This window comes from Balaenoptera acutorostrata, chromosome 6 (assembly GCF_949987535.1).
Source record: "Balaenoptera acutorostrata chromosome 6, mBalAcu1.1, whole genome shotgun sequence".
In the NCBI taxonomy this organism is placed as follows: Eukaryota; Metazoa; Chordata; class Mammalia; order Artiodactyla; family Balaenopteridae; genus Balaenoptera; species Balaenoptera acutorostrata.
In genome coordinates this window covers 120,068,759-120,096,624 of record NC_080069.1, presented here as the reverse complement: position 1 = coordinate 120,096,624, position 27,866 = coordinate 120,068,759, and the positions used below count along the sequence as shown (strand labels likewise).

Below are 27,866 nucleotides of genomic sequence, written 5' to 3'. Positions count from 1 at the left end.
AATTACCCCTCTCCTTCCCCGCAAAGGAGAGGAACACCTCTCGTAAATCCATGGGTTTAAAAATTCCTGGTCATCAAACTATGGGGCAATCTGAGAATATATCGCTTTAGACAGGAAGGTGGTTTTCTTTTTCTTTCTTTTTTTTGAGAACAAAGCAAAGAGAGCACCATTAAGAGAGAAATATTCTGCAAATGTTTACAGAGTACATACTAAGAGCTAGGTACTGTCCTATGCTCTAGGGTTACAACAGGTAGAATATGAGGAAAAAAATCCCTGCCCCTCGATAGTTCACATTCCATTGGGGGGAGGGGAGACAGACAACAAAATAAATTATAGAATACATTAGAGGGTAAAAACCGCTAGGGAGAAAAAGCAGGTAAGAGGGATGGGATTGCTGAGGTTGAGGAGTGGGGATTGAGATTATAATTTTAAGTAAAGTGGTCAGAAACACCATCACTGAAGATGACAATTGAGCAAAGACCCAAAGGAGGTAGCGTGAACTATGGGGGAAGCACTTTCCTAGCATAGGGGAACAGCAATTGCAAAGTCAGTGGGGAAGGGAGGATGACTGGGGGAGGTCCAAGGAAGAGCAAAGAGGTCAACGTGGATGGAACAGAGTAGGTAAGAGGCAGAGTAAAAGGACATTAGTCAGAAGTTGCAGGAAGGTGGGGAGATCTTGTCTGCCTAAGGTGATTGCTAGGGCTTTGGCTTTTACTCTGAAGGAGCTGGGAAGGCACTGGAGGTTTGGGGCAGAGGAGAGACTGGGATTTGATTATATTTAAAAGGAGTACTCTGGCTGTACAGGGAGAAGAGACTAAGGGAACATCTGCACAGTAATGCTTACCTTGAAGAATGAGCTGGGAAGTGTTTGTTCCCTCTTTTTGTAATTTCTGGAAAGGCTGTATAGAATTTGTAATATTTCTTTCTTAAATGTTTGGTAGTATTCACCAGTAAAACCATCAGGCCCTGGCATTTTCTTTGTGGGAAGGTTTTTTTAACTACAATACAAACTCAGTTTCTTTAATAGATTTGGGCCTATTCTGGTTGTTTCTTCTTGAGTGAGTTTTGGCAGTTTGTGTGTTTCAAGGAACTTGTCTGTTTTTTCTAGGTTGCTGTTTTGTCTTCTCTTTGTTTCCTGATTGCTCTGGCTAGAGGTTTATCAACTTTACTGCTCTTTTCAAAGAACTGGCTTTTGGTTTCATAGATTTCTTTATGGTTTTTCTGTTTTCCATTTCATTGATTTCCACATTGGCCATTTTTTCTGCTTAATTTGGGTTTCACTAGCTTTCATTTTTCTAGTTTCTTAAGATGGGATCCCAAGGTCAGTTATTCGAAGCTTTTTTCTTTTCTAATACAGGGTTTTGGTGTTAAATAAATTTCCCTTTAGCCCCATCCCCAAAATTTTATGTTGCATTTTCACCTTCATTCAGTTCCAAATACTTACTAATTTCACTTTTGATTTTTTTTTTCTTTGACTCATGGTTTATTTAAAAGTGTGTTATTTCATTTCCAAATAATTGAAAGCTCTTCCAGATATCTTTCTGTTACTGATTCCTCATTTAATTCCCCTGTGGTCAGAGATCATACTTTCTATGACTTGAATCAGCTTACATTCATTGAGACATTTTTAATAGCCCAGAAAATGATTTATCTTGGTAACAGTTTCATGTGCTCTTGTAAAGAATGTGTATTCTACTGTTTGGGGTGGAGGGGTAGAGTGTTCTATAAATGTTAATTAAGCCAAGACGGTTGTTTATATTGTTCAAATCTCCCATATCCTTATTGATTTTGTCTATGTGTTCTATCAATTGAGTGAGAGGTGTTAAAATCTCCAAATATAATTGTGGATTTCTCCTTGCAGTTCTATCAGTTTTTGATTCATGTATTTTGACTCTCTAATACATATATAAACACTTAGGATTATATATTCTTATTGGATTGACCTCTTTCCCATTACTAAATGACTCTCTTTATCCTTGGTAATATGTTCTGTTTTGAAATCTACTTTGTCTGATATAGACAATCAAGTTAATCTTTTTTTTTTTTTTTAAACAGGAGGAGGAATTCCCAGAGAATCAGACTTTGAAGGCTAGCGGGATTTGATTGCAGGACTTCGACAGGACTGTGGGAAACAGAGACTCCACTCTTTTTTTAAACAATTATTTACTTATTTATTTATTTATGGCTGTGTTGGGTCTTCGTTTCTCTGCGAGGGCTTTCTCCAGTTGGGGCAAGTGGGGGCCACTCTTCATCGCGGTGCGTGGGCCTCTAACCATCGCGGCCTCTCTTGTCGCGGAGCACAGGCTCCAGACGCGCAGGCTCAGTAATTGTGGCTCACGGGCCCAGCCGCTCCGCGGCATGCGGGATCTTCCCAGACCAGGGCTCGAACCCATGTCCCCTGCATTGGCAGGCGGATTCTCAACCGCTGCGCCACCAGGGAAGCCCTCAAGTTAATCTTTTGATTAATGTTGACATGGTACATCTTTTTCCACCCCTTTGCTTTTAATCTATTTGTATCTTTATATTAAAAGTGGGTTCATTGTAGGTAACATATAAATGGGTCTTACTTTTTTATCCAATCTGACAATCTCTGTTTTTTATTGGGACGTTTAGACTTTTATATTTAACATAATATCAATATGGAATTTAATCTACCATCTTGCTATTTTATATTTATACAATCTGTTCTTTTAAAAAAAATAAGTTTCAGATTACTGCTATGTAATCTGTTCTTTGTTCATTTTTCCAAGTTTTTCTGTCTGCCCTTTTTTGTATTAATTAAATATCTTCATTATTATAATTTATCTCTGTTGGCTTATTAGCTATAACTCTGCTGCTTTAGAGTTTATCATATACATCTTTAACTTATCACAATCTACTTGCAAATGATATATTACTTCACATATAGTATAAGAATCTTACAACAGTATACTTCCATTTTCCCACTCCCATTTGTGCTACTGCTGTCATAAACTTTACTTCTACATAAGCTGTAAATGCCAGTGTGTTATTTCTGCTTTTGTTTAAAAGACATATCTTTTAAAGAGATTTAAATAATGAGAAAAGGGCTTCCCTGGTGGCGCAGTGGTTAAGAATCCACCTGCCAATGCAGGGGACACGGGTTTGAGCCCTGGGCCGGGAAGATTCCACATTCCGCGGAGCAACTAAGCCTGTGTGCCACAACTACTGAGACTGCGCTCTAGAGCCCATGAGCCACAACTACTGAGTCCGCGTGCCACAACTACTGAAGCCCGCGTGCCTAGAGCCCGTGCTCCACAACGAGAAGCCACCGCAATGAGAAGCCCGCGCACCGCAACGAAGAGTAGCCCCCGCTCTCCGCAACTAGAGAAAGCCCGAGTGCAGCAACGAAGACCCAACACAGCCAAAAATAATTAATTAATTAATTAATTAATTAATTAATAATGAGAAAAAATATTATATATTTACAAGGTAGTTACCTTTCTCCATTGTTTCACTTTCTTTTTGTAGCTCTGGTTTCCATCATGTATCATTTTTCTTCTGCTTCAAGGACATTCTTTTACATTTTTTTTAGTGCAAGCCTGCTGGTAATGAATTCTTTCATATTTTGATATGTCTGAAGAAGACTTTATATTGCCTTTGTTTGTTTTTTTTTTAACTTTGGGTTTTATTTATTTATTTATTTATTTATTTTTGGCTGTGTTGGGTCTTCGTTTCTGTGCAAGGGCTTTCTCCAGTTGCGGCAAGTGGGGGCCACTCTTCATCGCGGTGCTCGGGCCTCTCACTATCACGGCCTCTTTTGTTGCGGAGCACAGGCTCCAGACGCGCAAGCTCAGTAATTGTGGCTCACGGGCCTAGTTGCTCCACGGCATGTGGGATCTTCCCAGACCAGGGCTCAAACCCGTGTCCCCTGCATTGGCAGGCGGATTCTCAACCACTGCGCCATCAGGGAAGCCCTTGCCTTTGTTTTTGAAAGATATTTTCACCAAGAAAATAATTCTAGGTTGACGATGTTTTTCTTTTGCTAGTTTAAAGATGTTGCTCCACTGTTGCCTGGCTTACACTGTTTTCAGAGAGGAATCTGCTGTCATCCTAATCTTCATTTTCTCTGGCTGCTTTTAACATTCTTCTCTATCACTAGTTTTAAGCAATTTGAGTATAATGTGCCTTGATACCATTTTTCTTCATGTTTCTTGTGCTTGGAGTTCCTTGAGATTCTTGGATTTATGGGTTTATTACTTTCATTACATTTGGAGGTGCTTTTTTTTCAGTCATTTTTTTCTTCTGTTATTTCTTCTATCCCTCACACTTCCTTCCTCCTTCAGACACTCCAATTACACATATAATTGGCCCCGTACTTCACGGATGCTCTGTTCGTTAATTTTCTTCAGATTTTTTTCTTTCTGTGTTTCATTTTGGACAGTTTACATTGTCTTCAAAATCACTAATCTTTATTTCTACACTGTTTATTCTGACATCAATTTCATTCAGTGTATTCATCTCAGCAATTGTAGTTTTCATCTCTAGAAGTTCATCTTCCATGTCTCTAACACAATCTTTCCTCTAGCTTCTTAAACATATGGAATACAATTATAATAATTATTTTAATGTCCATATTTACTAATTCTACCATCTGTGTCATTTCTGGTCAGTTACTGGAATATTTCCTACTTCCTTACATACCTAGTAATTTTTGACTGGGTGCAGACATTGCATATTTTACCATGTTGGGTCCTAGATATTTTTGCATTGCTAAAAATATTCTTTAGCTTTGTTCTGAGATACAGTCTGGAAACAATTTGATCCGTTTGGGTTTTGCTCTTAAATGTTGTTAGGCAAGACCAGAGTAGCATTTATTCTACCATTAATTGGGGCAAGACCCTTGTGATGGTTAATTTTATGTGTCAGCTTAACTGGGTCACAGAGTATCCAGATATTTGGTCAAACATTATTCTAGTTGTTTCCATGAGGGTGTTTTTGGATGAGATTGCCCTCCTTAATCTGGGTGGATTTCATCCAATCAGTTGAAGGCCTGACTAGAAAAAAAAGCACTGATCCTCTCCCAAGTAAGACAGAATTCCTCCTGCCTGACCACCTTTGAACTGGTATTCTAGCTTCTGTGTAAGAATGGGATTTAAAAGTATATGAATTCATTTTTGCTTGTATTTGCACAAAGAAACAATGGAAAGACATCTAAGAAACTGATTATAGTGTTTATTCATGGGAGAAATGAGAATGCAATAACCAAGTAGATATGCACAAGGGTCAGAGTAAGACTTGTCAATCTACATTTTTATATATTTTTAAACTAGTGAATGCATTATTTTATTTAAAAAAAAAAGTCATCACAGAAAATAGGGCTGGCCTGGCTTACTAACATAAGAACAGGAATCCTGGGCTTCCCTGGTGGCGCAGTGGTTGAGAATCTGCCTGCCAATGCAGAGGACACGGGTTCGAGCCCTGGTCTGGGAAGATCCCACATGCCGCGGAGCAACTGGGCCCGTGAGCCACAACTACTGAGCCTGCGCGTCTGGAGCCTGTGCTCCGCAACAAGAGAGGCCGCAACAGTGAGAGGCCCGCGCACTGCGATGAAGAGTGGTCCCCGCTCGCCGCAACTGAAGAAAGCCCTCGCACAGAAACGAAGACCCAACATAGCCCCAAAAAATTAAATAAATAAATAAATAAATTTATTAAAAAAAAAAAAAAAAAAAAAGAACAGGAATCCTAATATTCTGCAGCATGCTGGAATCCAGTAGGGGGTTTCTCTGGAATTTAAGTCTTATTGGTGTAACTATTTCACAGTAATTAAATCACCTTGGATCAATTCCAAGGCAGATTTATCCTACCATTAAGGCAACAACTTAAGCAATATTTTGCTCAAAAGAAGAGCTAGACTGTGAGCTCCCTAGGCAGCTGAAACTATGTCTTTTGTCTGATCCATCTTTGTATATACCTACAGCCAAGTCCTGTATATAGTCGCTCATTATTGATTGCTTGGGTTGGTTGAATTAAGAACCTAATTCTACCATTAAGCAAATGGTGTTAAAGTGAATTTCCACAAGCCCTGTTTTCTAAGGGTAGTGATAGACATCAATTGTTGGGGGGTTCACTGGGACTCCACTTGGTGACTCCCTGGCCTTTGACCAGATTCTGGAGATATGAAGTTTGCATAAGCACCAGTCTCTCTCTTTTTTTTTAAATTGAGGTATAGTTGATTTATAATATTATATTAGTTTCAGGTGTACAACACAGTGATTCAAAATTTTTTTATAGCTTATACTCCATTTAAAGCTATTATAAAATATTGGCTATATTCCCTGTGCTGTAAAATATATCCTTGTAGCTTATTTATTTTATACATAGTAGTATATAGCTCTTAACCCCTCTGCCTTTCCTCTCCCCACTGATAACCACTGGTTTGTTCTCTATATCTGTAAGTCTGTTTCAGTTGTTATATTAATTCATTTTATTTCTTAGATTCCACATATAAGTGACAACATACAGTATCTATCTTCCTCAGTCTGACATTTCACTAAGCATAATACCCTCCAGGTCCATCCATGTCACTGCAAATGGCAAAATTTCATTCTTTCTTATGGCTGAGTAGTATTCCATTATACACATACACACACACACACACACACACACACACACACACACACACCCCACATCTTCTTTATCCATTCATCTGTTGATGGACACTTAGGTTGCTTCCATATCTTGGCTATTGTAAATGATGCTGTTTTGAACACTGGGGTGCGTGTATCTTTTCAAGTTAGTGTTTTTGTTTTCTTTGGATATATATCCAGGAACGGAACTGCTAGATCATATGGTAATTCTTTTTCAGTTTTTTGAGGAACTTCCATATTGTTTTCCATAGGGGCTGCACCAATTTACATTCCCACCAGCACTGTACAAGAGTTCCCTTTTCTCTACATCCTTGCCAACAATTGTTATTTGTGGTCTTTTTTGATGATAGCCATTCTGACAGGTGTGAGGTGATATCTCACTGTGGTTTTGATTTGCCTTTCTCTGATGATTAGTGATGTTGAACATCTTTTCATGTGTCTGTTGGTTATCTCTGTGTCTTCTTTGGAAAAATGTCTGTTCAGGTCTTCTGCCTATTTTAATTGGGTTGTTTATTTTTTTGATAATGAGTGGTATGAGCTATTTATATATTTTGGATAATAACCCCTTATCAGTCATATCATTTGCAGATATTTTTTTCCCATTCTGTAGGCTGTCCTTTCATATTGTCGATGGTTTCCTTTGCTGTGCAAAAGCTTTTAAGTTTAATCAGGTCCCATTTATTTATGTTTACTTTTGCTTCTTTTGCCTTAGGACAGATAAAAAATATATTGTTACAATTTCTGTCAAACAGTGTTCTATGCTTTCTTCTAGGAGTTTTATGGTTTCTGGTCTTACATTTAATCTGAGTTTTTGTATATGGTGTAAGAAAATGTTCTAATGTTATTCCTTCATATGTAGCTGTCCAGTTTTCCCAGCACCACTTATTGAAGAGACTGTCTTTTTCCCCATTATATATTCTTGCCTCCTTTGGCATAGATCAGTTGACTGTTTAAGTGCATGGGTTTATTTCTGGGCTCTCTATTCTGTTCCATTGATCTATGTGTCTGTTTTTGTGTTACTACCATACTGTTTTGATTATTGTAGCTTTGTAGTATAGTCTGAAGCCAAGGAGTGTGATACCTCTAGCTCTATTCTTCTTTCTCAAGATTGCATAAGCACCATTCCTACTGACACCGTTCTTGTGAGGTCTTCTTTTCCTGGCCCTTTGGGCCAAATACCTGCTCTCTTCATATTTGAACGCATATGTATCTCTCTCTAACTGGTATAATTCTACCAATCTGAAATTGCAGTTGCCATTTTGAAAATTTTGTTATGAATAAGATTTTTCATTTAAGAGACACATTAAACGCAGAACAAAAAAGGGAAGAAACCTCATGAGGAAAGTCTCTGTCTTGCCCATCTAAAAGACAGATCACCTTTTTAAATTAGGAGACCTCCTCTTTTTTCCCATACTTACTAAGTGCCAGATTTTAAAGGACATGACTTAATAGGATGCCAAGAATCTGAATTACTATTTAAACGAGCTGTACTGACTTTAGCTCTGGTAGTTTTGAGTGGGCGTGTCAAAATGGGTTTTGCTTTGTCTAAGTCTTCTCCTCTCCTTACACAGAGAAGATAATCAGCCACCCGCATCTATCTGCAGCCAGCTTGCTCTCACTTCTTTCTTCCTTCCTTTCCCATATTTTCTATTTTCTTGGGAAAGTCTGGAGATTAATTATAAACAGTTTTTCTGTCCTTATATGTAGACTCAAGAAATATCTAGTACAGATTAACAGTCCAAAATTTCCATAAGAAAGAGAGAAAAATTAAACTATTTTTGCTTGTACTTTTCCCTTGCTGAAATTATAACCCAAAAGTTTAAATGTGGGTTTGGGTAATAGTTTTGTTTCCTATACCTAGGCTTAGTATATCCAAGAGTCTTAAAAATCTTTTTGGATATATGACCATAGAAGGTTTATTTATATTAAAATATTTATGTAATATTCCTGATAATTAGATGATTCTTTGGACTATATACAAGAGTGAGATAAAATTAGCTTAAAAGTAACTCTATGCCTCCTGATTTTATTATGATATAAAAATAATGCAATAATTAAATCAATGTAAGATTTGGGGTTAATTTCTCATGATTTAAACCTTCTAAATTAACTTTATTAGTTCTATGGATCCAGTAAGTTATCATTGTTTCCACAAATTGTTTAAAATTATAAAAAATAAAATTGAATTTAATTGAAAGAACTTATATAATAAAATATCTTTTTAAAATGACTTAATCTCATGAATTCTTATAATGCTTTAAATCATAAAGATTTGATGTGTTGGTCTAAGTTTTAATTTCCAGATGTTTAGTCCACTTAAAGATCTCTTAAACAAATGATAAATTGAGTTAATTAATAATCTTTGGATATATGGATAATTTCTAACTAAAGGAAAAGATCCAAACATTGGGCACCACATATAGTTTTAAATTACCCTTCCTCCTTATTTTTATATAAAAATTACCTATAGATTGATTAACTGGATGTGTAAATTTCTCTAAATGATATATCCATGCTTATTTTGCCACTTTAAAATTTGTTAAAGTGACATAAAATGTATGCTCATAGAAAAATTTGCTAGACAGTTCTTGGTTTCCAGTCTTCTAGTTTTCTCCTGTGTCTAGAAACTTTAACTTTAAAGTTGGCTAATATAAATGGTTACAGAGAAATAGGAATATGTATATACGATAAATGTGGTTTGTCTGTTTTTTTATTAAGAAAATTATTAGTTTATTAAGAGAGTAAACCAATATAATCTATGCATTGTTTTATTTAATGTGATATAGTCAGTTCAATTTTACAACTAGTTAAGAGGTTTAATTTTATCATCTATGGGACTTTCCTGGTGGCGCAGTGGTTAGGAATCCGCCTGCCAATGCAGGGGACACGGGCTCAAGCCCCGGTCTGGGAAGATCCCACATGCCGCGGAGCCACTAAGCCTGTGCGCCACAATTACTTAGCCCGCGCTCTGGAGCCCGGGAGCCACAACTACTGAAGCCCACGCGCTTAGAGCCCGTGCTCCGCAACAAGAGAAGCTACCGCAATAAGAAGCCCGCGCACGGCAATGAAGAGTAGCCCCCGCTCGCCTCAAGTAGAGAAAGCCTGTGTGCAGCAACAAAGACCCAAGGCAGCCAAAAATAAATAAATAGAAAATAAAATTTAAAAAAAAATTTTGTCATCTATTCATAAACACATACCTAAGAAGGTATATTAATTAATTCAAAGGTTTATAAATGATAAAAGATAACCAGAAGACAAATTTGAGGATAAACTATTAATGGTAAACGTAAAGGGTCTGAGGAAAATAAATTGTTTGTCTAGATTTATAATGCCTACAGATAGTGAATTTGAAGAAAATATTGAATTGTGTTTAAAAATACTGGAAATCTTGGCTCAGTGTTAATAAATTTATTTATTCATTAAGAAAAGGACTTATAAATCTTTATTGCAAATTTTTAAATGAGTGATAGACAAAAAGTAAAATCAGAATTTGGGTTTTCTTTCCGTAAAGTGACCAAGTTATTCCATTGCCAGATAAGAGATTCCTTTCCTGTTTATCAACAAAATATTATGTTAACTATCTGAATTTTCTGTCATTACTCAAGAATCATTTTGAAAAAAAGTTCCCTTTTTTCTTTTAAGTTCCTATAATCAACAATTTCTTGTCTTTGGATACTATGACATGTCATATACAGAGGGGGTAGGAACAAGCATAGAGAAACTCACAGCATTTCTGACTTGGTGAATCAGAAAAGTGAAGCCAGTAAACTACGAATGCCGAAGAGTGTAGAGTAATCTTAGAAGGGAGAGAGACGGGGTGATCTCCAGATTCTGTACACTCATCTCTCACTGACCCTTGAATTACTCATATGTGGGACAGACTCAAAGCAGTTCAGCTAAAGACAAAAGATCTAAAGACAGAAACAACAACAAAAAACTCCGAGTGTTCGGAGAAAACCCTAAGCAACACACAAAAAGGCTACTAGAACTATTAAGTGAATTTAGCATATTGCAGGATACAAGTTCAGTATACAAAAGTCATTCTTACTTCTATACATTAGCAATAAAAAGTTTGAGGCTTCCACAGTATGGCCGGCGACATTAGTCAGCGCTCGCTCTACTCTCTCTAATGGGGAAACAGCGGACTACAAGAGACTGAGCTGTATCTGCCTCTATTTCCAACAGACTCATGTTCAACTTTCGCTCACACACACACACCAAAAAAAAGCCGGGAAAATTTTATTAGCCCTTTTTAAAAAAAAGTTAATATAAAATTATAGCAAAAATGGAACCTGAACTTTAGTTAACACAGCTGGAACAATCCACAGCTGCGGCGGCAGCGGCGGGAGAAGAGATTTAATTTAGTTGATTTTCTGTGGTGGTTGGTTGTTCACTAGTCTCATGGTGATGGAAGTTGCACATTTTTTCGAAGAGACTGAAAAGGTGTTGGAGGTTTGGTTCTCCAGGCAGCAACCCAACGCAAACCAAGTATCTGGGGATCTTCACACCATCCCAAGATCCGAGTGGGACATACTTTTGAAGGATGTGCAGTGTTCAATCATAAGTGTGACAAAAACTGACAAGCAGGAAGCTTATGTACTCAGTGAGAGTAGCATGTTTGTCTCCAAGAGACGTTTCATTTTGAAGACGTGGTACTCCCTCTTGCTGAAAGCACTGGTTCCCTTGCTGAAACTTGCTAGGGATTACAGTGGGTCTGACTCAAAGCTTCTTTTATTCTTGTAAGAATTTCATGAAGTCTTCTCACCAAGGGTACCCACACCGGAATTTCCAGGAAGAAATTGAGTTTCTTAATGCAATTTTCCCAAATGGAGCAGCATATTGTATGGGAGGCATGAATTCTGATTGTTGGTACTTGTATACTTTGGATTTCCCAGGGAGTCGGGTAATCAATCAGCCAGATCAAACCCTGGAAATTCTGATGAGTGAGCTTGACCCAGCAGTTATGGACCAGTTCTACATGAAAGATGGTGTTACTGCAAAGGATGTCACTCGTGAGAGTGGAATTTGTGACCTGATACCAGGTTCTGTCATTGATCCCACACTGTTCAATCCTTGTGGCTATTCAATGAATGGAATGAAATCGGATGGAACTTATTGGACTATTCACATCACTCCAGAACCACAATTTTCTTATGTTAGCTTTGAAACAAACTTAAGTCAGACCTCCTATGATGACCTGATCAGGAAAGTTGTGTAAGTCTTCAAGCCAGGAAAATTTGTGACCACCCTGTTTGTAAATCAGAGTTCTAAATGTCACACAGTGCTTTCTTCACACCAGAAGATTGAAGGTTTTAAACGTCTTGATTGCCAGAGTGCTATGTTCAATGATTACAATTTTGTTTTTTTACCAGTTTTGCTAAGAAGCAGCAACAACAGCAGAGTTGATTAAGAAAAGTGAAGAAAAAACTCAAAAAGAGAACACACATAGAAGATGATGGTGGGTGCTTTTTAGATACTGATACCAAGGGCCATGCTTTCCATAACCACCACCTTGTAGTTGCAGAAAGCCCTAGATGTAATGATAGTGTAATCATTTTGAATTGTATGCATTATTATATCTAGGAGTTAGATATCTTGCATGAATGCTCTCTTCTTTGTTTAGTTATCCTATGCCACTCTTGCTGTGACATTGAAGTGCATGTAGAAAAAACCTTTTACTATATGAAACTTTACAACACTTGTGAAAACGATTCAATTTGGTTTATGTACAGTGTAATATTTCTCGAGGTATCATCCAAAATTCGCCACAGACAAGGCTTTCGTCCTCATTAGGCGTTGGCCTCAGCCTAGCCATCTGGGACTGTTCTATTAAATTGCTACCAGGATTTTGCATCCAGTTACCTCCACTTATTAGAACATACTCTCTACTAATGTTACTGAAACCAATTTCTACTTCATACAAATGTTCTTGCAGCACCAATCAAAGTTCTTCTTCCACGAGTCGAGTCCTCTAAGAAAATGACTGTGGTTATCCATTTTGTGTATTACTATCTCACTGCTTCCTATACTTGTGTGACTTTAATTGATACGTTCCTAACCATGGTGTCTCCCTCCCAACCACACCCACTCCATAAAGCAATACACTGTTACACTGTGGGTTTACACTAACCTTACACCCCAGAGGGGGAATGGGGGGATGGACCCTGGGCTTCATTTTCTTTTAAGGTCAAGGGAGTTTGGCATTTTTCGTTACCATGAGCTCTTTTGGAATAAGCTGGTGTTGACTAGCAAAGAATGTGTAGATTGATACTAGGTAATATTGGCAGAACTGTATGGAAACCGTATGCCATTCTGTGCCCCCCATTAAATGAGATTAGCTTCTCATGAGTACCATGGCTTTATTAACTTGCTAAGTAGTAGTATAAAAGAATTATCACTAAATTTGTTAGCAAGAAGATTTAAGATAAAGGTTGTATTGGATTCAACAAGTCAAGTCAGCTCAGATGATTCACCTTAACTTTTACTTTTGCAGCCATTTCCACTAATTTCTATTAATGGTAATGCCATAAACTTTGGTTCAAAGCAGAATCGATGTCTTTGCCATCTTGTGACTTAAAAACTTCTGTGACTTTGTGATGCATGTGATAGTGTTCTGACGGTTCCTCTGACTGGTATTTCTTTCACCATGGAGTAACATCAAGTGATGAATGAGAACTGTTCAGATTATTCAGACATACTACACAGTGAAGCAGAATGCTATCCATAAAACATAACATACAAAATTCCAAAATGGTCAATGGGAAATGACTAGAAATACAGGCTTAAAAGAGTTGGCATCTTTTAGCTGTATTTGCTAATACGGACATTTAAGCAGCTGAGAAAAGAGCAAAGTTGACTCAATTTTGTATTTCTTCTTGTCCTCAAACAATTTTTGATTCTTTCTGGATGATGCAGTGATGTTTTTATTCCTTCCGTATTTAAAAATGAAACACTTTTTTTTAGTGTTTCTAAACATAAATTCTACTTGGTTTGAAATCAAGTGGTTGGAACACTTTTGACTTTTAAACATGTTGTTGATTCAGAGCTTCACTGAAGAAGCTTTCAATCAATGGATCAGTCTGATTCTGTAATTAGCGCACAGTACCTAATGTTTTGGTGCTATTATGAGGACCAATGCTCAAAGTGGATTTTGTTCTTGAACAGTGTCCCAGTAGATCTGATGAACATTTATTGGCTTGAGGTCTGATTCCCCCCACCCCAATAGATTTAAGATTTCTATTTAATGTTGAAAAACTGCACAAATCTGTATGGACAAAGCCTAGAAAAATGACAACTAGATTGAATAGTAATGTAAATTAATCCTAGTGTGTACGATAGAGGAGGGAAAATTTTGGTGCCATAATTTCTTCATGGTGTTGGACTTAAATCCGTTGAAATGTATTTCTGTACCGCAATTTAAGCTTCAGTGAAGGTTTGCTTAATTCATTGTCTAGTGAAAAAAAAAAGTTAGAAAGATTAAATAACAATTCTATTTACAATATCGTTTAACGATACTTTTTTATATACTTAATGAAAGATGTGCAAGCCCTGTACACTGAAAATTATTAAGACATTGGAAAGGGAAATTATAAAATACCTAAATACACTGAGAGACATACTCATGGATTGTAGAATATTGATTCCTCATGAAGCCAATATTAAGATGGCAATCCCCTCCAAATGGATAATAGACAATGCAATCTCAACCAAAATCTTAACTGGCTTTTTTGAAGAAATTGACAAGGTAATTTTAAACTTTATAAGGACAGGCAAAGACCTAGAATAGCTGAACAATTTTGAAAAAGAACAATAAAATCTGATGACACCTTAATTCAAGATACACTATACAGCTACAGTAACCAGGATAGTATGACATTGGTAGAAGAACAGACACATATCAACAGAATCAGAATAGAGTCCATCTGTAGGTCCATATTTACACTTGTCCTATGACCCAGAAATTCCATTCCTAGGTATTTCTCCAGCAAAAATAAAAGCATATGTCCACACAATGACGAGTACAGGACTGTTGATAGCAGCAGTATTCATAAGAGCCCCAGCAACGGAAGCAATTCATATGTTATCCACTGATAAATGGATAAACAAACTTAGCAAGGAAAAGAAAAGAGACAGTATACACAACAATATGAATGAATACCAAAAAATCATGCTATGTGGAAGAAGTCAAATACAAAAGTCTATGGTTTTTGTATTATTCCACTTACATGAACTTCTTGAAAAGGCAAAATTACAGAGACAGAAGGCAGATGGGTAGTTGCCCGGAACCAGTGGTTGGAGAACGGAATTAACTGGAAAGGGGCACAGAAAAAATTGTAATAATGAGGGAACAGTTTTATAATCTCAGTTGTGACAGAGGTTCCCTGATTACGCACCAAAATTCATCAAAACATACACTTAAAATGGGTGGACTGGGCTTCCCTGGTGGCGCAGTGGTTGAGAGTCTGCCTGCCAATGCAGGGGACAGGGGTTCGAGCCCTGGTCTGGGAAGATCCCACATGCCACGGAGCAACTGGGCCTGTGAGCCACAATTACTGAGCCTGCGCGTCTGGAGCCTGTGCTCCGCAACAAGAGAGGCCGCGATAATGAGAGGCCCGCGCACCGCGATGAAGAGTGGCCCCCACTTGCCGCAACTAGAGAAAGCCCTCGCACAGAAACGAAGACCCAACACAGCCATAAATAAATAAATAAATAAGTAAATAAATAAATAAATAAATAAACCCAAAGTTAGTTTAAAAAAAAAAAGTTTATAAAATGGGTGGACTTTATTACATGTAAAGAATACCTTAATTTTTCTTTTTTAATTACTTAAAAAAAATCCCCCAACCCAGGCCCTTATATTCTATACATATCCTCCCCTAAGACTCTGTCAAGGTAGTGTTCAGTGTTCTCCATTATTTCACTAAGATTTCCTTCCTTGACAGGCTTCCCTGAAGGTCTGTGAGGAGTTGACTGTTAACAAATTTCAACTATATTTCACTTATAAAAACCATTATGTTACAGATTTTATCATCATGATATCAATAATGGTTGACACATAACTTTTTACTTACTGTATCAAGCACTCTATATGCAATATCCCATTGAAATCCCATCAAACCCGTTAGGGAGGTGGCATTATGATCCACTTTCTTACTGAGGCCATAAGAGTAAAGTTATTTGTCCAGGGTCACAGCTAATACATGATAGAATCTAGATCAGGACTCAGACTGGGGTATGTGAACCCCTTGGAAGTAAATGAAGATTTTCCAGGGGTTATTAGACACGGATCACTTTCAAGAGAATAAACTCCCAAACCTCAGCCTTCCTGTGTACTCTTCCTACAATCAATCTGCCTGAGCCAATGCACCTGCAAGCCTCCCAGTAATTCTTTCCCATGGCCCTTTCACTATCACCCGTCATGCACTTTACAAAGGCAAAGCTTACCCTCACCACCGAGCACTGCTTACCAGTACGAACACCTCTGGGAGGACAAACACAGCTCCAAACATTGGCGTTAGCGAAGCCTCCTTTCCTTATGGCACCTTAAACCCCCAGTTTCATGACTCTCCTGGCTTCACTCACGTTACTGTTAAGGGTGAAGCATGGGGCTGGAAGAGGGGCCTTTGAGGTTGCTCTGAACTCATGTACATCACAGAATGGGCTGGTATGTGTAAAGACAATTTTTGTTTAACCACCTTGCTTCTTCAATCCCCCTGCTATCCTTAAAGAATTCATTGTTACTATAGGGAGAGGCGGAGAACAAAGTCAAGAAAGGGTTGGTAGGAAATACTGAAGGCACAGGTTTCTCATGTCAACAAACCGTGGCAAAGTACTGTACAATTTTCAAGAAATAGAAAAAGGGCTTCCCTGGTGGCGCAGTGGTTGAGAGTCTGCTTGCTGATGCAGGGGACGCGGGTTCGAGCCCTGGTCTGGGAAGATCCCACATGCCACGGAGCGGCTGGGCCCGTGAGCCACAATTACTGAGCCTGCGCGTCTGGAGCCTGTGCTCCGCAACAGGAGAGGCCGCGATGGTGAGAGTCCCGCGCACCACGATGAAGAGTGGCCCCCGCTTGCCGCAACTGGAGAAGGCCCTCGCGCAGAAACGAAGACCCAGCGCAGCCATAAATAAATAAATAAATTTAAAAAAAAAAAGAAAAGAAAAGAAATAGAAAAAGCACACTGGGAAATACCAATCAATCTCATAGCATGTCTCCTCTGTATTTTCACTATTCTCAAGTAGTGAGAAAGAGCTTGGTGATTATTCTTTTCTTTTTTTTAGAGATTCTTATTTTTACTTGAAAAGTAAAAATAAAAACAACAACAAAAAACAACTAAGGTACACATTGGGAATTGAACTACTATAGTTTTTCTTTCTAGAGATGTGACATCCATGTTTTCTGGTCAGTAATGTTCTACCAAATATTGTACTAAACCAGTGTACTAAATCCAAGCAGACAGATGAGCAGTAAAGCTGTTTGCTACTGGTGATCATTCTTGATTTGCCAAAAGATTCTTATATGTTGTAAATCCACATTTATTTTTTACTTGGGCACAAGTCTCCTGCTCCTTGTTACTTATCTACATTTTCTGATTACTGGAATAATATACTTAGCAATTTGAGATTAATTTAACAGGAATATGTTACAGGTTCCATTGGGAGCAATAACTTAGTAACAATCATTAATAAACGTTTTGTAAGTTCCACACTTAATATTGGGCCCAGTGTCTTCTCTGCCTTTCATTAATAACATCTACAAAGTAAATTAAATTGTACTCTGAGAAGCAGAACATCCACTTTTACATATGGTGTAGGATACAGTGTTTTCAAAATGCAACCTTCTTAAACATTCAAGAAGCCAGGAGAAAAAGGTCTGATGAATATTCAACAAACAACAGGGGTTACTCCTAAGGTGGGTGATCAAGAGAAAGAGACATTTACTTACTTTAAAATAATGAGTAAATACTACCTTTGTAATAAAAACAATTACAACCAAAAAGTATTCATCAGAATAAGAATTAAAAGGTAATCATTTGTTTACTGGCAGCTTCTGGAAGCTGTATCAATTCTGACCTGCTGAAGAGATGAACACCAAAGTGGGGGAAAAGGAGAGAAAAAGAGAGGGAAAAAAGGAAAAGGTACCTGGTCTAATCTCTTGATGTAGTGTTTGAGCTTTGAGATCAGGTCCACGGGTCCTGGCAACAGAGATTTGCACCTGGAATCACAAACGCACTAGTCCTGGGAGCGAAAGAACATCCTGTGTTCTTTTATTACCAGAATATTCCTATATGGAAAATGCCTGGAATAACTGTCAAACACAAATAATAAAGGTCTTGGCAGCAAGATTTAAATGTTAACCATCACATTGTTGAATGCTTTGTATGCAGTGACCACCCAATACTTAGGGAGTACATAAAGCACTCAGAACAGGGTCTGACATAGTTAAGAGTAATGTAAGTTTGCTATCATTATCACTATACTGCACTCTAGTAGTATAGAAATGTGAAAAGCATTTCACTGATTCATTCATTCACTCAATAAGTTTCTACTAAACATCTACTATGTGCCAGGTAACAGAATATGTACTGAGATTTAATAAAAGCACAAGATATGGTCCTGTCCTAAGGGAGCTTACAGTCCAGGAGGGGAGGGGCAGTGAACAAAGTATCACATTAATTAAAGTATAATTATAATTCGAAATAAGTTCTCCAAAGACAAGAATAAATCCTATGAGAATACAATAAAATGAAAGTTTATATAAAAAGTTCTTAATGACTTGCATATGTTTTCTAAATTCCTGTTCTTAAAAGATTCTCTCATTAAAATTCTTTTGATAAAGTAATACAAACTTATTTTAGAAAAGTCAGAGTAGAGACTACCAGTATCTTATTTTTTATTTCTATTCAGTCTTTTTTAAAATTTAATTTTAATATTGTGGTACCCTACCTAAACTAGAAATTTATAGCCCACTTGAAAATATACTGATTGCTTAATCAGCCTAGCCATGGCTTTTTGTTAAGAATTTTTCATGTTTATAAAGTGAAAAACACTTATTCTCTAATTTATCTATTTAGTCAGTGGTGATTTCTAGACATCAGAGTCCCTTAAAGAGAAATATACCTAAACAAACAAACAAAAAATGTGGCCAGTTATGCAAAATAAAGGTACCCAATTAAATCTTTAAGCTATGAATACGATAATGAATATATCATATCTGGACACAAGTCTATTCATAAGTGCAATAACTTTAAGCAAAAGTTTTGTATCTGTCAGGCTCATGCACTTAGGATATTGTTGGGAAAACATTTTTAAAAATAAGAGCAAAGGAACAGCTACAGGAACAGACTATTCCGAAACCACTTCCAGGAACAGGGTTTGTTTAAACAAAATGTATTAAGTGAAACCAGCTGCATTAAGGGTCGATGCCATCTGAAGTGGAATTCTAAAACCACCCACTTCATAATATCTGGGTAATTATTCCTTCCTGTTGCTATAAATGAAATACTCAATGGCCAACGAGCTATAAGACAGCATGGCAAGGAGCAGTTCACCAATGAAAAAAAGGCCCAATTGTAGTACAAGCGGATGCTCACAAGAAACCCTTGGGTCTTCTAGCTGGTCCAACTAGCTTTATGCTTCCTTAACACACATCGGACAAAGTGCTCAAGAAATGTGAAGAGAGTCGCTCTTTTGAGGGTACCAGGAGAGAGGTGCCTACAGTCAGGAGTAATCATATTCTGCCAGTGGGTCAACTGATGACGCTTTCACACAAACTGATGATTTGAAAAAAAACAACAAAAAACACTCCAGGAATTAAAAATATGCTCTAGGGAATTCTAAAATGCATACTTTTTTCCAGTCTGAAAACTAAAACAGATCTGACGAAAAATGGAGCCTGAGTCATAACCAAGGTTTCACTATTTAAAATCATTTTCCTTAACTTATAACAAAAGCATATGAAAGGGCTTGCCCCTTTGAAGACTTCCTGGTGGCAACACAACAGGAGAACCCTTCGGGAAGTCATGTGACCCAGTCAAGAACATCACCCATTTTGAAAGTGTTTCCCAGTGTATCATCAGTACTGGTGGTAGGACTGTAATCAAAACAATGCAGTTGAGAAACGCAGCCATTAATCATTTTATTTTGGAAACCAATTAGGGGATGATGAAGGAAGAAAAAACAGTGATTCATTTGTTTTGATGAAATCTGGCCTTCAAAAGATAGAATGGGCCAGGAAACACACATATTTTTATGTTCTAAGGTATCTTAAACTTGGCCTTTAAAAAAAGATTTTTCCCAAGCTCAGTAAACGAACAAAATAAATCAGCTAGTTTATGAACTTGACTATGATATATTCTGCTAACTTTATGGATGTAAGCTTGCGGGTAAGAAAATATATATAACCTAAGGGCAGTCACAAACTTTGCTGTTTGAAGCACCAAACTCGACAAGATAGCGATGTACCATGATCCAATGTCACCTGCAGGATAATAGTAGCTCAGGTTTGAAACTGCACTCATTAACTGTGTTTACCTGACTCTTTAAAAAGCAGGCAAAGCTCAGTACTAAAACTCAAGTCAAAATGTGCAATTCACAACACAGCTTGTATGGACCAGATTTATTTCTTAGAAGAAATAGCCTGAAACTTCTAAACTGCACGGAGAGGATAATATCAACAACGTTCTGAAAGGTTTAAGAACATTCCAATTACAGGAAATCCTGATTATTATGACTACCACCAGTTAAAAATTCAAGCACAACTACGTAAATAGACAGTACAGTATTATTTGAAATATCTCTTAAAATATCCTTTTTTAAGTTTTATTGAAGTATAGTTGCTTTTCTCTTAAAATATCCTATTCAACATTTTCCACACATCTTATACCCTCCCCCATTCAATACTTCCACTCTTTGTGCTGCCCAGGACCCCACATCAGAAATCTTATTTGACATAGTTACTGGTTTATTATAGAGAAAGGGTACAAGCGGAGGGCTGGGAGGATGAAGAAATTCTTGAAGGACCAGTCGGTGCAGGAGGTAGCTGATGGAAACTGGAAAGGAAAAAGAAGAAAATCAAGAGACAAGCAGTGACATGAAAGTGGTCACCTCCCTGGAGAGGCTTTCAGTTACCTGTGGCCTCAGGCTACCATGTGGCCTCTTGAAGGGCAGAATGTAAAGTTCTCAGTTTGAGCAACCAACTCAGTGTCAGGAGAAAGGAAAAATGACACATTAGCAATGGGAAGCTCAGAGCGAATTCCCAGAGGCTGTCAAGACTCAACCTAAGTGATGGTGTGTCCTCGCACAAATGTAGGGCTTACCTCAGAAGTGAACCCCAAGGCACCCTAGGTCTACTTCCTAGATGAAAATGCTATTCTGCTTTCAACTTTATTTCTTTTTTTTTTTTTTTTTTATTTATTTTTGGCTGTGCTGGGTCTTCGGTTCGTGCGAGGGCTTTCTCTAGTTGCGGCAAGTGGGGGCCACTCTTCATCGCGGTGCGGGGACCGCTCTTCATCGCGGTGCGCGGGCCTTTCACTATCGCGGCCCCTCCCGTTGCGGGGCACAGGCTCCAGACGCGCAGGCTCAGCAGCTGTGGCTCACGGGCCCAGCCGCTCCGCGGCATGTGGGATCCTCCCAGACCAGGGCTCGAACCCGTGTCTCCTGCATTAGCAGGCAGATTCTCAACCACTGCGCCACCAGGGAAGCCCCTCAACTTTATTTCTTACTTTCATTCTGTCTGGATGGAAGAAAGATGGTTTGGGGGTTTAAGTCCTGGCTCGGTTCTAAACCAACTGGGATCTTTAGGCAAGTTAATCCACATCTCTGGGTGGATTAACTTTAACTTCTTAAATTCTAAACCTTCTTTCTTGGAGTCATTTCCCTTCTTGAAATATATTCTTGAGAATGTCCTTTCGTGATGAGTTCTCAGTGGTAAATTCTTTTTGTTTTTATTTATCTGAAAATGTCTTTATTTCATTCTCATTCTTGAAAGACTGTTTTATGGCTATACAATTCTAGGTTAATAGTTATTTTCTCTGCCTACTTTGAAAATATTATTCTACCTTTTCAGGGCTTCTACTCTTGCTGTAGAAAAGCCAGTTGTCACTCTAATCCTTTGTAGGTAATCTGTCTTTTCTCTCTAGCTATTTTAAGAGTCTTTTCTGTCTTTGATATTCTATAGGTTCACTATATACTTAGCCATGGGTTTCTTTCCTTCTTTTCCTTCCTTTTTGACTGTGTTGGACTTTGATGGGCTTCCTGAACCTGAGAACTTTTATCTCTCTACCACACTTAGAATTTAGGACAAGAGAGGACCCTGTCCTCAATTCCACAATTTAACAGACTCCAGCTCTCCCCACAAGGCAAGGGGTCTGAAGGCTCAGGGGTTATGCCCACCCAGCACCTAACTACCATATTCTAGGTATCCAGGACCCTGGAATTCCCTACCTAATCAGCTCCAAGTCCACATTCAGGGCTTACATGGATCTCTTCCCAGGTCTACTCTGAAAGTGGAATGCACCAGCAGTGTGGGCAGATTAAACATGCCAGAGGTGTCCTCTAGTGGCATGTTTGTGAGAAATGTGAACAGAGATTATATAGGCAGGCTGAAACATCTATACATGTGTGCATGAGGCCCCTCACAGTGCACAAAAAAGCTGGGGGAAGAAAGAGAAGAGGGTCAGGCCATAGGTCAGGGTCTGGCTCAGTCTGTGCTGCTACATGCCAGTGCGAAGCTCTGTGAAGTTCAAACACTCTAAATTTCTAGGTTACTATGGTATATTCACCAAGGCAGGAGTATAGAATATATTTTATTTAGTAGTTTGTTACACTTGTAACTTTTAAATATTTAGACATATAGTTTGTGGGCCTCCATTTATACTGATGCCCTAGCTTCCACAAATGACAAGGGATGGCCTGATGTTTATCAATTATAAAAATTCTCACCAGTTATCTCTTTCAATATTTCCTCTTTGCCATTCCCCATAGCATCCTCTTATGTTCTTGGAACTCCAATTAAACATAAGTTGGATCTTCTCATTATATACCCTGTCTGTTAACCAATCATATTTTCTATCTCTTTATCTCTCTAAACTGCAAGCTGTGTTACGTCTTCAGATTTATCTTCCAGTTCATTAATTCTCTCTTCAGCTATATCTATTCTGATACTCAACCCCTCCTTGAATTTTTTATTTCAAAGATTACACTTTTCACTTCTTGACATTATATTTGGTTTTTAAAATAAATTTGCCTGGCTGTTCTTGATGATATCTTTTTCTTCACTCATATTTTCGATTCCTTCTTTTGTTTCCAAAAATTACTAAGTGAATTTATTTTATATTCAATATCCAATATTTCCAATATCTGAAATCTTTAGATGTCTGAGTTTACTATGATTTCTATTGACTCTTGCTCATGGTATCCTCTTTCTTTGGGTCTGTGTGTCTGCCTTTCTCCTTTTTTGGTGTGTTCATATTAGTTGGAATGATCCATGGGAATTCTTTGAGTCCAGAGAAGACTTCAATTTGCTTCTGTCATGTGCCCAGGGACACTAAAAACCTAGGTCCACTTTAAATCAAGATTTCCAACTTGCAAGTATGGGGGGGCAGTGTCACACAAATAGTATAAAATCAATTTCCAAACCCATGTGAGAGCTGGTCAGTAGCCACAAGTTCTTATGTGACTTTTTTTTTTTTTTTACTTTGTCCTCCACCCAAAGCCAAAAGTGAAATGGAAAATTTTCTTTGCTGCTTGATACTGTGTAAAGTACTCCTCTCCTAGTCCACCTTTTCTCTGAGAGTGTAACCTCTCTGAAGCCTTGGCTTTACAAGAAATAGTCTTGGATCAGCGACCCCTTTCTCTACCCTAAGAGAGCCCAAGCTTGTCACAGGCACACTACTCTCCTCCCTCACCCCACCAGAGTTCTGGGTCATTTGAATCTGTATACCCAGGGTATCATCAATTTCTGGGGTTAAAGTTTTGTGAGGAGCAGATTATTTACATGGTCAGGGAATGTCTTCCCCACAGATTGCTTTTTAGTTGCAAGAGGAAAACTAGCAACTAATTATCCAATGGAGGAACCAAACCACACTGCTGACTAGATAATCAAAATTAATGTCACTAATGACAGGCAGAAGGACACTGTGTGCACCTGGATGTGATACCATGAGAAAGACATAACATTACTCCTGTAGTATTCTAACCAGGAATGTGTAACCTGAATCTAATAGTAAGGAAACATCAGACCAAAATTGAAAAACATTCTATAAAATAACTGGCCTATACTCTTTAAAAATATCAATGTTATGCGAGACAGAAATACTAAGGAACTGTTCCAGATTACAGGAGATTAAAGAACATGACAATGCAATCCATGATCCTGGGCTGGATCCTACACTTGGGGGTGGGGGTGGGGGGATGCTATAAAAGGCATTACTGTGAGAAAACTGGAATATGGGCGGTAGATTAAACGAAAATATTGTTATCAGGGTTAAATTACCTAAAATTGGTAATTATACGGTAGTTAAGTAAGAGAATATCCTTGTTCTAAAGAAATATATTTGAAGCATAAGGGACAAAATGTTACAACCTAATCTCAGCTGACTCAGAAAAATGAGTTTTCTATCCACACACACATACAGAAAGAGAGAGAGGAGGGGGGAGAATGATAAAGCAAATGTAATGTGGCAAAATGCTAAAAGTTGATGACTCTAAGTAAAGAGCATGTGGGAATCTCTACTATTCTAGTAAATTTTGAAACAATTTCAAAATACAAAGTAAAAAACACGGGTTTCAAACTTGAGCCAATGGTAGATGTGGAAAATAGAATAAACAAACATACAGTGTTTGCATTAGCAAACTGTACTGATCTGTGAGGAACCTAAAACTCCATTTTACCAAATATTTCTGCTGAGGAACAGGTGAAGAAATAATATAGAGTTCTGCTCCTGCTTAAGACATAGAAAGCCGTAAGAGAACATCCTTCCCAACCTAACAAGAAAAGGCTAGATAATCTATAAAATCGTAACATTTCTTGAGCTAATCAGAGAGTGAGGTCACAAGGTAACCAAGTGAACAGAATTCTAAAGAGTGACAAGTCCCTCCAAAGAGAGACAAGACATACAAACTGTGTGACCTTTTCACAGAGCACAGGAGGAACAGGTGGCTGCCATAAAATTAGGTAAGAGGAAAGCAGCTTAAATTTTAATAAATTCTTATAAAGCCGAGTGTGGCTTAGTATAACATATTGAATCCCTGGGAGTTCCAGACATCACAGCTGTCTGAACTGACCTGCAAGCTCTTTTCCATGGGACCTCTACCCGATGCTCATGATAAAGATTGGGAGCAGAGAAGGAGACTAGAGAGAGCCCCCCAATACTGAACTGGGATAAAGTCTTGCCCACTTCCTGGACCATTCTCTCATATAGCGTGAAAACTTTAATCCATTGGGGGAAGGGCAAGAAACCCTCCCTGCCCCCCAGGATCCAGGCAAAGATCTACCGCTTCTGGGGGTGGAGATGAAGCAAAGCCATTGTCGGCTGGATCATGCACTGATACAATATAGAGGTCTGCTATTGCTGGGGAGGAGGGGCCCATGAGAAATTCTATCCCACCCAACCAACCTGCCCCCACCGGAAGGTAGAGTTTGGGTGCCACGCAGCACCGGTGGAAGTGCTGGAATGCTAAGACAGCCCCACCACAGGACATGTCTAAGACTAAGGACTAAGAGGACCAAGAAACTCTCTGCCCCAACCAACCATGAGCCTGGCTCCAAGTAAAAAGCTACAGCAATTTACCACTAGGGTAATAATAAAGGTAGGTTAAAAGTAAAAGAATGGGGAAAAAATATTATGCAAGCATTATCAAAAGAAAGCTGAACTGGCTATCAGAACAAGAAATATTACCAGGGATAAGGAGGGATGTTACATAATGATAAAAGGGTCCATTCAACAAAAAGTCTTAACAATCCTAAATGTGTATGTACCTAATAACAGAGCTTCAAAATATAAAAAGAAATAATATAAATAAAAGTAATTTAGTCTTCCCTTTAATTCTGACTAGTCATTTCTTTGCTTTTCCTCCATCCTTACTGGTCCAACTTTTATTACTTACTATTATATGATAACCAGCTTTTAAAGCTAATCATTTATATAATTTTTTACTTATTATTATACGATAACCAGCTTTTAAAGCTAATAACTCATTTCAAAATATGCCATATTTTCACTGCAGCACTGTTTGTGTTAGCAAAATAACTCAAATGTCCTTCTATGACAAATTGGCAGAGATGTTTACTGCATTAGGGAAGAGGGAGGAAATGATATGAGAGGAGCTCCATCCCACCAGAAAGGAGTAGAAGGTCCAACCCTTCCATCATATCAAAGTGTGAAGAGAAGAAGAGAGGAAGAAGCAAATAGTCAAACAAGTGTCATTACTTGCCCTCCCTGCAAAATTCTGAGGGAAATCAGTCAGGGTCCAGTCAAGAGACGGAAACCAAACCAGTAATTTGTACAGGGAAATTTTAATATAAAGAATTAACTAACAAAAAGTTGTTAACTAATAAGAGGATTTTCTAACTGTGTGTTCTTAAGAGTCCATATTTGTCTATTTGGCATCCATTAATTACAGGGCCAAAGTACCCAGTCAACTTGTTTAGATCTGCCCTGTGATCCAGAGCCAATACTCTAAACCACCTCCTTATCCAACTCCCATACACCAAGCCAGTATTTCCCCTGCCCTAAGTCACCCAGGGCCAAGCACCGGACAACTAGGGCTGAGGGAAAGCAAACAAGGAAGGAACTAAAGAACTTAGGAGAACCTCCCCTCCACTCTAAAGATTAGGTTCAGACCCTGCAGAGAGGTCATGCTCCGCAGGAACACACAGCCTGCTAGCGGCAAGGACGCCTGCCAGAGGGAGTAATCCACAGAGGTCTATGAAAGCGGCCCACCGTGCAGTGGAGAAATTTGTTGGAGGGTGTGAATGGGCTGGCGCTAGTCCACAGTGCAGCCTCCTGGGTGGTCTGTGAGGGATGCTGTCACTGGGTATAGTCCACTGAAAGACATACCCCACTGAAAATCAGCACACCGGAAATAGGAAAGGAAACCCCTTCTCCCTCGATGGCCTTGCAGTGTCCCTTTAACATTGTCCCTCTATTGACAAAGCCTAACAGTAAGCCAGCTGGCAAGGGAGAAATGCTTACAGAGTCCAGATCCTATGTCACAAAGCAGAGCGAAGAAAAATGGATTTGGGGATGAAGGGCAATAAACTGGTAACTGGCACAGTGAAGGGAAGGGAGGTCAGACTGGTAGATTGAGGGGGAAATAATGAGCTTTTGCCCCACCTCCTAATTGAAACTCTGAGAGAAGATCACCTTGCGGGATGCAACCTCCCATCCATGTATACACGGATGGCCACAGAATAAAAGTCGGGAGTAGCATGGCAGGATAAGGCAGAGAGACCTTGTTAATTGGCTAATTAAAACACTTCTCTTTACTTCTCCCCACTACAACATGGCAATTTATGAGGAAGGCAGATTGGTGATTTTTTTTTTTTTTTAAGACTATCATATCTCGGAGATTAACCAAGATGGCGGAGTAGAAGGACGTGCACTCACTCCCTCTTGCGAGAGCTCCAGAATCACAACTGGCTGCTGGACAATCATTGACAGGAAGACCCTGGACTTCACCAAGGAGGATACCCCATGTCCAAGGACAGAGGAGAAGCCACAGTGAGACGGTAGGAGGGGCGCAATCAGAGTAAAATCAAATCCCATAACTGCTGGGTGGGTGACTCACAGACTGGCGAACACTTATACCACAGAAGTCCACCCACTGGAGTGAAGGTTCTGAGCCCCACGTCAGGCTTCCCAACCTGGGGGTCCGGCAACGGGAGGAGGAATTCCTAGAGAATCAGACTTTGAAGTCTAGTGGGAATTGATTGCAGGACTGTGACAGGACTGGGGGAAACAGAGACCCCACTCTTGGAGGGCACACACAAAGTAATGTGTGCATCGGGACCCAGGGGAAGGAGCAGTGACCCTGGGGGAGACTGAACCAGACGTACCTGCTGGTGTTGGGGGGTCTCCTGCCGAGGCAAGTGGTGGCTCTGTTTCACCGTGGGGATAAGGACACTGGCAGCAGAGGTCCTGGGAAGTTCTCCTTGGCGTGAGCCCTCCCAGAGTCTGCCATTAACCCCACCAAAGAGCACGGGTAGGCTCCAGTGTTGGGTTGCCTCAGGCAAAACAACCAACAGGGAGGGAACCCAG

The 27,866-nt window shown here is 38.9% G+C and overlaps 1 protein-coding gene and 1 pseudogene across 2 annotated transcripts in view; one reads left to right on the top strand and one right to left on the bottom strand.

The window, feature by feature from the left end:
• ABL1 (ABL proto-oncogene 1, non-receptor tyrosine kinase) overlaps window positions 1-27,866 on the bottom strand; it is a 140,178-nt gene that overhangs the window by 59,938 nt on the left and 52,374 nt on the right. The window lies entirely within an intron of this gene.
• Window positions 11,016-12,014, top strand: LOC102998222 (S-adenosylmethionine decarboxylase proenzyme-like; annotated as a pseudogene).